This window comes from Zosterops lateralis (genome assembly GCF_965231275.1).
Source record: "Zosterops lateralis genome assembly, chromosome: 15".
Classification (NCBI taxonomy): Eukaryota; Metazoa; Chordata; class Aves; order Passeriformes; family Zosteropidae; genus Zosterops; species Zosterops lateralis.
This window is the reverse complement of record NC_139775.1, coordinates 26712-36978: the sequence shown is the minus strand read 5'-3', so window position 1 is coordinate 36978 and position 10267 is coordinate 26712.

Sequence of the window (10267 nt, the reverse complement as noted above, 5' to 3'; positions counted from 1 at the left end):
CTCGGGGCCCGCCTGTCCCCCAGAGAGGGAGGGAGCAAGCCGGGACCCCTCCCAGCTCCGCGGGGACACCGAGGGGGCGCCGCTGTCACCAGAGCAGTCCGGGCCACACAAACGCACCCAAAGCTGGATCCCAAATCGTGTCACCGCCAGCTCCGCTCGACTTTCCGGCAGCGATTGGAAACAGGAGCCGCTCCAGGCCGGGCAGGAGCGCCTCCAGCTCCCTGTTTGGATTGGGAGGGGGAATGTTGCTGTTGGAAAACGCCAGTTTGTCAAAATGGAAACGTTTTGGCAAGAGCAGATCCATCCCGACAAATTTGTGTCCAAACGGAGCCAGGGAGGCTCAGGGAAGGCAGGAAGGGGGAGGGCAGGGAATTCACCCTCCTCATCCTCAGCGTGGGGGGCTGGCAGGGCTGGTGCCACGGGGGCTCTTGGCACCGCCAACTCCCCGCAGTGCAGTCACAGCCTTCCTTTCTCACCTTCAAAATTTGGGGAAAAACATTTAAAACATGAGTTTGAGGACGGGGCCAGGCGCTGAGGGCTTGGGATGTGCCCAATATTAAAAATGGGCGGAGATAATATTTTTCTCCTTAAAATGCCTTTATTAATCAGCTCTTACAAGGGTGTCTCGAGGGGCCAGCATCCGGGTTCACCCTTGAGGAGGAGGGTCTTGGTCAGCTTTGCAGCAGGAAGTTTCTGCAGAGCTGGAGAACTCTTCCCTCGCCGGGAGTCTCCAAGGAGTTCTGATTTCTGTTTGTTTGCCTCGGGGTCTCACCTTTTTTTTGGTATTTTTAGGTTACAGCGAGTTACAAAAACTGTATTAATCAGCTCTATTAATACTCTAGGGTATACACAGCTTAGTACTGGTTTTTGTGGGTTAAAATCTTACTTGGATTTATCTTTATAGGGGGGTTTTGGTGTTAAAAAGGGTCTCAGAGTGCATTGGGATTTCTAATTTACATGTTCTACGGGGTTGCCCCGGGGGGGCAGGGGCTGGAGCAGCCTCATGGCAACCGGAGTTATTTTGCAACTAGCATCAGCGAGATGGCCGTGCTACACGGGGAGCGGGTGTCTCGGAGGTCCCGCGAGTTCGATGGGGGGGGGGGGGGGGGGGGGGGCGCGCGTGTGTATGCTTTTGGCCACTCCGCGGCAGGAGCGGTGTGGGAGCTGCACGGGCTGGGACGGGGGTGGGCTGCAGGCGGCCTCCAGCGACCAAGCAGCCCCCCCTCACTGCCCCCTCCAGGGGGACCACGGAGGTGGTTCTTTACTGTTACATTACAATTTAAAATTATTACATTTTAAAATATTAATACACTTATTCCATGACAATCAAGGGCTTCAACTCTTCCAACATACATTACTAATTTTCATTTTTTTCACCAAAGGTCACCCCAGCTGGAAGAGCTGGAGGAGCCCTGCCAGGAGGGTCCCTGGATTCAGCCCAGACCTCACAGGACAGGCAGCTCGGGCAATTGAGGATGAGCAGCTCACGTGTGAGTTTTTTAGCAAAATCAGGGAGTTTTGGTTGAAATAAATGAGTTCTGCAACGTTCTCCCCGTGTTTGGTGGCCTTGGCTGGCAGTGGCCACCCTCACGCCTCTGTGGTGGCTGTGCCAGGGCCACCCCACCCTCGATTGTCCCCACTGGAGCGCAGCAAGGGTTGTTTTCCCCTCCTTGGGCTGAGCAGTCCTTGGGAAGCCCCAGGGCCGGGCTGGTGGCTCAGCAGCTCCTTGGTGGCTCCAGCTGGGGAATTGTGGCCATGGGGAGGGAGATGTGTGGTCAGAGCACTGGGATCAGCTCTTCCCATGAGTCCTGGTCAGAGCACTGGGATCAGCTCTTCCCATAAATCCTGGTCCTGGAGCAGGGGATGGTCCTGCCAGATCCAGGACAAAGTGACAAATGCCACCACCTGTGGGGCCCAAACCCAGCCACATCGGCACAGCACCATGTGAGCTCCACCCTCGCCCCAAAACCAGCAGGGTGGGACCCCTGGCACCCCAGTGTCCCCCCCAGCACCGTGACCCTCCTGCAGATCCCCCCTCTGCCCACCACCACAGGCAGCGCGGCTGCTCTGGGATTTCTGGGATTTCCCCGAGTTTGTTATTTGCAAAGAAAGAAAGGAAAAGGCTCGGGGGGGGGGATCAGTGAGGATGAAAAATGCTTTAGAAACACGGGGGATCATGTAGCAGGTCACCTCCACGGGCGTGCTTTGCCAGGCTGATAAAGGCAAGCAAACTTATTAAAGGCGAGCACAGCTTGATTGGAAACGGCTGCTCCCAAACAGCCAATTAGCGCGGGCATCCCAATCCAATTAGGGAGGCTGTTTCCCTGATTGCAGCGAGTGTTGGACAAATACAGCACAACTGCTCGGGTTCAAAGAGCAGCCCAAAAAAGGCAGCTCGGGGAGAGGCTAGGCAGGGAGGAAAGCCCATCCCCTGAGGGGTGAGGGATGTCCCAGGCACGGTGACCCTAAAGCAGCACAGCCCCACCAGGCCGAGGGACAAGGTCACTCTCTGCTGTCCCCACCATGAGCTCTCCATGGGGTCATCCAGACAGGGATGTCACCAGGAGTTTTGGTAGTGCCACCACCCCAGGGTCTGAGAAAAGGCCTTGCCCCGAGGTTTGAGGTTTATTTGCTGGGTTTTGGGGGAAAATCCATCATCAATGTCATGGTGCAGGGGGATTTCTCCTGATCCTGCAGTGGGGAAAGGCAGGATGTAGAGGGAGAAGCCCAAGTGGGACCATCAGGGCTCTCCCAGAGCTCCCCAGAGCAGATCACAGAATCAGGATAGGAGCGAGGAGGAGGGATGGATCCCATCTCCAAATTCAGATTACACCACACGGAGCTGATCTCTACCCCATCACCTGGGGCAAAGGAGACACCAAAAACTCCTCACCAAAAATTGAAAAACCAAGCCACCGAGCCCAGCCTCACTCCAAGAGGCTGAGCTGGGTGGGGGCGGGGGGAGTTGAGCCACAGCTCCAGCAGCACCAGAGCCATCCCAGGGCTAACCACAACTGCTCCAGAATCCTGGCACACTGCCACGGCTGGGGTGGAGCCCAGCCCCTGTTATTAAAATGTGTGACAGCAGCCTCAAGATGGAAAGTGAAGTTGTACATTCTCCATCTGAAACTCCGGGAGGAATTTCAAGCAGGGGGAATGCAATTTCCAGCCTGGAGGAAAGCCAGCAGCGCCGGGGCGAAATTTTTCTTAATATGGTTTTGCAAAACTCGAAGGCAGAAAATTCGCCCATGGCTACAGCGATTCTGGGGAGCTGCAGACAGCCCTGTGCCAGGAGGGGGAGAGGGCTTTGGGCAATAAAAACACCCTCCAATTCCAGCGAGCTGCTGTCCCTGTCACCACCAGCACCTTTGGTCACCTCAGTTCCCCACTCCAGCCTCGTCTCCGCTGGGATTTGGGGACACGACAAACCCATTCTCCTGGCACAGGGAGGCAGCAGCATCCCAGGAGGGAGGGGTTTGGCTGGGGGATCCTCCACTGGCCCAAAAAGGATGTGGGTGCAGCAGCAGGGTGGTGTTGTCCTGGTGGAATTTTGGGACAGTGACCTGCAGGATCCCTGGGCACCCCCTGGCTCCAGCAGCCAAGGCTGGCTCACATCCAGCTGGAGTCACAAAAGGAGCCTCCCCCCAGTTCCTGCTTTTGATTTAAATAATCCCAATGAGGGGATAAAGCAGCCAAAACCCACTGGTTTGGGTTGTTTTTTTTTTTTAAAGCTTCAATTTAAAAAATAACATACATGAAAATGTGCAATTTTTATTGGGGCAGGCAGAGCCACAGAGCTCAGAGCAAACCCCATCTCTGGGACTCTGTCATTGCCCCAGCCCTGCCCTGAGCCCAGTCCCCTCCTCATTTCCCACCTTACACAAACTGGGAGCAGTTATTCCCTCAGTGGTGCCCTCCTGGGTGGGGACACAGGAGTGACACAGATTTTGCATTACCCTGGGAGTGAAAAAATTACAGGAGGCATAAAAGTGACTTCTTTTTTTGTGTTTAGTTTGCTGTAACCCAGTGCCTGGGCATGCAGGTCTGTGGTATCAGAGGGATTTGTTTATCCTGGCTGGATGTGTGGAACAGCAAGGGCATTTCCAGTGGAGAAAATCCCTTTTGGGAGGAGCCAGGGGATACCACACAGTGGGATCAGTGTTTGCGGTGGGTGATGGATGCAGCCCAAGGTGATGGCCTGGAGCCTGTCCAGCTGCAGGCCACAGCTGGATTGGGAATTCCAGAATGGTTCTAACACCCTGGGGGATTTTACACCCTCAAAAGCCCAGGGATGAGGTAGGTTCAGTCCCTGAGGATTTCCTGGAGCCACCTCTGTCTTTCCTGGGCAAGGGCTCACCATCAGCAGCCTCTGACATCCCCACAGTAATTCCTGCATCTCTGCTCATCCCTGTGCAAGCAGGAGCCTTCCTGAGCAACTAGGGATGTCCTGACGGCTCCTCACCTGCTCTTCACCAGCTCAGTGACCCCTGGAACCACAATGACATTTGTGTTCATTGTTGAGCTCATTTAGGGTTAATTACACTGGCAAACAGACATCCCCCCTAATGAGCTTGGAAGCATCCCAATAAGGGCTGGAGCAGCCCATCAATGGGGATGGGAGTGCAGGAATTCCTCCTGCTGCTGCTCCAGCACCCCCTGCTCACTTGAAGGCCCAAATCAATAATGTGGGGTGGAGGAATTGTAGGATTATCCCTTTCTCTGACCCAGAGATGGGGCTCCTGAAAAGAGTTTTAAAAACTTTTATTCCGTTTTCAGTCTCATGTGAAGGGTGGGATGGTGCAGATGTTACAATTCTGTGATAAATGTGACATTGGGTAAAAATTCGTGATAAAAGAATATAGCAAGATATGTTAGATTGGGGTTAATATAAAATATGAAAAGGGTATGGTCCGTAGAAAACTTTTTCCCACCCAGGTTTCCACTGTCCTCCATCCTGGGACAAAAGGAACAGGACAAGGGCCACCACGAGAAACAAAGACACTAGCCAACCCAGCTAAGAATCGGCATCGCACCCAGACAGGGAAATTCCTCTCCAAACGCAAAAAGAGAATTCTCCGCCGAGGAATACACATTGAAATAACCATGGGCCGGCGGGCTCCATCCGCATGTGAAAGGACCTTCCTGGAATACGATGACAAATCTGGGAAGCCCATCGGAAAATTATTTGGACTATTTGGACTATCCTGGGCACCTGTTCCGCCTCGGGACATGAAAACCCCTATAAAACCCCGAGCTGCAATCCGCTCCGTGTGGATTTGGGAAAACCGTGCCCTAGAGTGCGGTCCCCTCATCCACCCAGCGCTGCACTGTGAATCCTTTTGTGCTTTTCTCTTTTTATCGGTGATTTGGATCGTTTTATTAATAAATTGTTTCTTTGTTAATCCGATTTTTGCCGTTGCGTTTATAACAATTCACACCATCACAATCACAAGCCAAATATTTCCACACAAATTTCCCAACAAATCCATTTCCCACAGGAATGAGGCACCACCTCAACTCCGAGGGAGGAGTGGGAACATCAGGGTACCTCTCCTGGACACAGCAGGTGAAATCCAAGGCCAGGCTGGACAGGCTTGGAGCACCCTGGGACAGTGGTAGTTGTCCCTGCCCATGGCAGAGGTGACACTGGATGGGCTTTAATGTCCCTTCCCACTCAAACCACTCTGGCACTTCCTTGTTCTCTAATTTCTTGTATGAAATACATCTACAATAGTGCCACTGCATGGTTTAATCACATTTTTTAGCCTAAAACCACACCCCTGGGGCACTTTTCCCTGCTGCAGGGCTGGAGGCTGTGCCAAAGGCACTGGGACAGCCCCGGTGTGGGATGGGGAGCCTGGAAGGTGCAGCAGCACCCCCTGAAGTGAGGATGGCAAAGGAGGGGTGGATCCCTGAGGATGAGGATGGCAAAGGAGCCCTGAGGATGTGAGGATGGCAAAGGAGGGGTGGAACCCCAAGGATAAGGATGGCAAAAGAGCGGTGGCAGCCCTGAGGATGTGAGGATGGCAAAGGAGCCCCGAGGATGAGGATGGCAAAGGAGGGTTGGCAATCCCCAGGATGGTCTCCGCTCTCCAGCACTGCAGTGGGACAGCCAGGAGGAGAGGCAGGACTGCTTCTGTGCCCTAATACAGGCCCACCTTGTCACCTTAGAGGGCAGAGCTAGAGAATCCTCTCCTAAACCATCCCCAAAGCAGCTGGGAATCACATAGAGCAGTTCCCAATCCAGCAGCTGGGACTCATCCTCCTTCCCCTGAGTCACAGCCACGAGCTCCCCATGGCCATGCCCAATCTCTGTGAGAAATGACTTTTTCCAAGCAAATAATTTACAAAATTCCTCCTTTTTTTTCTTTTCATTTTTTTCAGAGGGAAAAAAACCCCAAAACTCAACCCTTTAGGAGCAGGAGGTGTTTTCCTTGTTTCCCATTAAAAAATCCTGTTCCCAGGTGCAGATGGCCACATTTAGGAGTCCGTGGAGGTCTGGCATGCTCATTCTGTGCACAGGTGGGGGGTAACTTTCATTTGGCTCAGCTTCAGCCAAACATCCAGTGGCCAAAAGGAGAGAAAGGTGTGGGATTGAGGACTGGAACATCTGGAGTGGAGCTGAGCAACAGTGGGACACAAAGTGAGGTTTGAAGGAAAAGGTCTCAGATGGATGGAGGGGGAAAGGGGGGTTCCAGAGGCTCCCTGGAAGCAGAAAGGGGGTTCCCAGTGTCTCTCTTTCAGGTGTTGGTGGGGTTGGAGATGGGAGAAAATGTGGATTCAAAGAGCCAATGCTGGATCAAAGCCTGGCCAGCTGCACCCCCAGCCAAACCTCCTCCATGGGCAACACAGATCCCAGAGTTTAATGTGTTAAAACCTGGATTTCAGAAGTAACAGCACAATCAGGCTCCCAGTTTAGGGCAGAATTCTGAATTTTCAGCCTCACCAGACAGGGATGGTCCCAATCCCTGGGCCAGCCTGGAGCTTTCATCCCTGGAAGTGCCCAAGGCCACACTGGACAGAGCTTGGAGCATCTTGAGACAGTGGAAGGTGTCCCTGCACAGCCAGGGATGACACTGGATGAGATTTAAGGTCCCTTCCAACCCAAACCACCCAAAGATCCTGTAACCCTCATTTCCCCAAGCCATGGATGCACCATGAGCTGCCACACCAAGGCTCGGGGGGCTGCTGGAGCCACAACCCCACATTTTGGGTGAAAATCAGGCACTTTTCAGCAAAACCTCGGGTGTCCCCTGGGAGCCAGGAGCAGAACGGGAGCACGGCAGGGAGGGCAGGGCCGGGTCCAGCTGCAGGGCCCCACCCAGCCCATCCCGCTCATCTCTCATCATCTGGGATGCACATGCCAGAGCAACCAGTGGGGAAAGGCTGGAGAGGCTCCAGAGGGGGAGAGGGCGTCGGGCACTCGAGGGGCTGCAATTCCTCGTGTTCCAACAATCCAGGATTGCCCAAACACCTCCGGGCAGCGGGATGTGCCTGCGGGCATCCCTCATTCGGCTCTGGGGGAAAAGCCACATTAGGAACCGAAGCCTCCCGCTGATGGGGATCCCCTTCCCGGGGGTTTTGGCATCTGGTTCCCGTAGGAGCAGCACGTGCTGTGTGACCCCTCGGGGCCTGTCCCCTCCCCAAAAGGCAGGGCCCTGTCCCCTCCCCAAAAGGCAGGTCCGCACTCGCCGGGGGCTGCAGGAAGGAGCCAGGGAGTGTCTGGAGCAGGGCTGATGACAGAAGATTTCAGGAAAGCTGAGGCTCCTCAGGGAGCTCCAGGGACTCCAGGGCAGCATCCTGTGGCCTCCTGGAACCTCACCAGCATCCCACCATCCAAATATTTTAAGTGGCACAATTTCTCCTGGCGCTCCCCACCGGAGGCAGCTGGAGCAGCAGGTCCTGTCCCCACACCCGGCTCATCCCCCTGGGACATGCCCCTCTTCCCAAACAAATCCCAGCAACTCCAGCCCCATGGAATCTTCATGGATAAAGCTTCCCTGGAGCAGGGAAGAGCCAACAGCCCTCTCTGGAGGGAGCACAGGACCGTGGAGATGGTTGTCCCCACCTCGGGTCTCAGCCACCACCACACCCAGCTCCTGAGCACAGATGAAAACAGGAGAGCCCAGAAATCCAAAATGCTGGGGACAGGTTTTAGGATCAGGCCTTGGGGGTGAAAGCCTGGCAGACTCCGTGTCCCTCCTGCACCAGAGTCCCCGTGGCAGTGCTGAGGGGATGGGGACAGCCTGGCACAGGGGACCAGGATGTTCTCCAGGCACTTCCTCAGGATCCCCTGTGCCAACAGACAGGATTTGCATCCCAGGGCTGGAGAGCTTTGGAGACAACAACCCAAAGGCAGTCAGAGGCTTAAATGCCGGGCCCAGTGCCTGGGACTGGGACAAGCCTTTGGGATCTGCCATGATGTGCCTCCCAGAGCATCCCTGTCCCTCGTGTCACCCCCACCTTCGACTCTTGTGGCTGTCAGAGCTCCTGGGAGCATCCAGAGCTGCCTGGTGGGGTGTCAGGGGGGATTTCAGTGCTGGGAGTGCCCCACCCCACGCAGCAGAGAGCCAGGACATGGGGCCAGCCCTGAGGCCCCAGGTGAACGCCCCGTGGTCATTCTGGAGCTCAGATCTCGGGCGTTATTAACAACACACGTGTGGCTCCGGCCTCCTCCGGGGCACAACATTTGGGGCAGCACATCTGGGGGACATTCATCACGGCCACCACGGGCTGCAGCCCCCGCCCCCCCGGCCCGGGGATGGGTCACATCTGAGCGCTTGATGTGGAGTCATTACCATCACAGACTTCCAGCCCAATTACTGCACAGATGAAATCAAGACCCGTCGGCCTCATTGTTCACATCTGGAGCGCCGCGCCCGCAAACACTCGCCGCGCCCGCAAACACTCGGCCTCGTCCCCCTCCCCTGCCAGCAGTGGCTTCATCTGGATGTGGTTTCCCTCAGCCTGGCACATGGGGATGCATCAAATACACCCCGAGGACGAGCCCTGGCCCTCAGCTCTGCCCACAGCGAGAAGGAGATGCCCATTTCCCTCCCCAGGGAGGTTTCCTCTCCCGGCCATCCCAAGCCCAGGTGGGTCCCACCCCAAACCTGCTTGCAGCTCCAGTTTTGCAACCAAACTGCTGCGGATTTTCCCCCGGCTGATTTCACACAAAGGAGCAATTATGCTTCTGTTTGTACCCATTAACACATCGGCGTTTCCTTTAGGAGGGGAATAAAAGGAATTGCATCAGAAATATTTGAGGTGCTGAAGTCAGCCCGCAGGTGTTGGGTGATTCTGCCAGCACCAGCCCGAGCAGAAAGCTCCTAATCCCGGTGATTACAGCACATAAACACGGGGGTGGGGATGGGGCTCACACCTCGGGGTCGGCCTGGCCCCAGAGCCTCACTGGAAGCTGTTGGCTGGAGGAGGAGAGGTTGATTTTCCTCAGTGTCCCTCACTTAGCTCCGCTTGAGGAGCAGCTCCACTGCGGGGTGGAAGCCAGGGATCTCCAGAGGATCCCCAGGGCCATCAGGGCCAGCCTTGGGCAGGGCGGGGATGGCCCTGGGTGCTGCAGGAGCATCATCCCCTGGGCAGTTCTGGTGTCTTCATGGTGTTTGCATGGACTGAAAGATGCTCATCCCTCCATCCCTCCATCCGTCAATCATCCATCCTTCCAAACATCCATCCCTCCATCATCCATCCATCCATCCATCCATCCATCCATCCATCCATCCATCCATCCCTCCCTCCCTCCCTCCCTCCCTCCCTCTCCCTCCCTCCATCCCCTCAGCACAGCCCCAGCAGGGACAGGCAGTGCCCTGGAGGCAGGCACGGAGCAGCAGAAGGAATTTGGGTTTCTTTTTTCCCCCCTCGAACCCATCTGTCCTTAATTTCTTTGGGGGTTTCACTCCGAATTCTTCAGATTCTGCAGCAAATGCTTTGCAGTCCTCGGCCCCTCCGCGGCTGCCCAGCCTGCAACCAGAGCAGAGGGAAGGGAAAATCCCAACCCTGCACATTCCCAACAACAACCCGTGTCCAGGGATTATTTGTTGATCCATAGGAATTTTTTGTTTGGTTGTTTGGTTGGTTTTTCTTGGCTGGTTATTTGCTGCTCCATCCCCCTCGCTGTTCTGGGGGCTGTGCCAGTCCCTCCGTGCCGCAGCAGGGGACAACAGATTTGGTGGCAGGGGACACCAGACCCTGTTCCAGCCCACATTTCTCCGTGGCTGCTGCATCCTGTGCCCCGCTGGATCCAATCCTG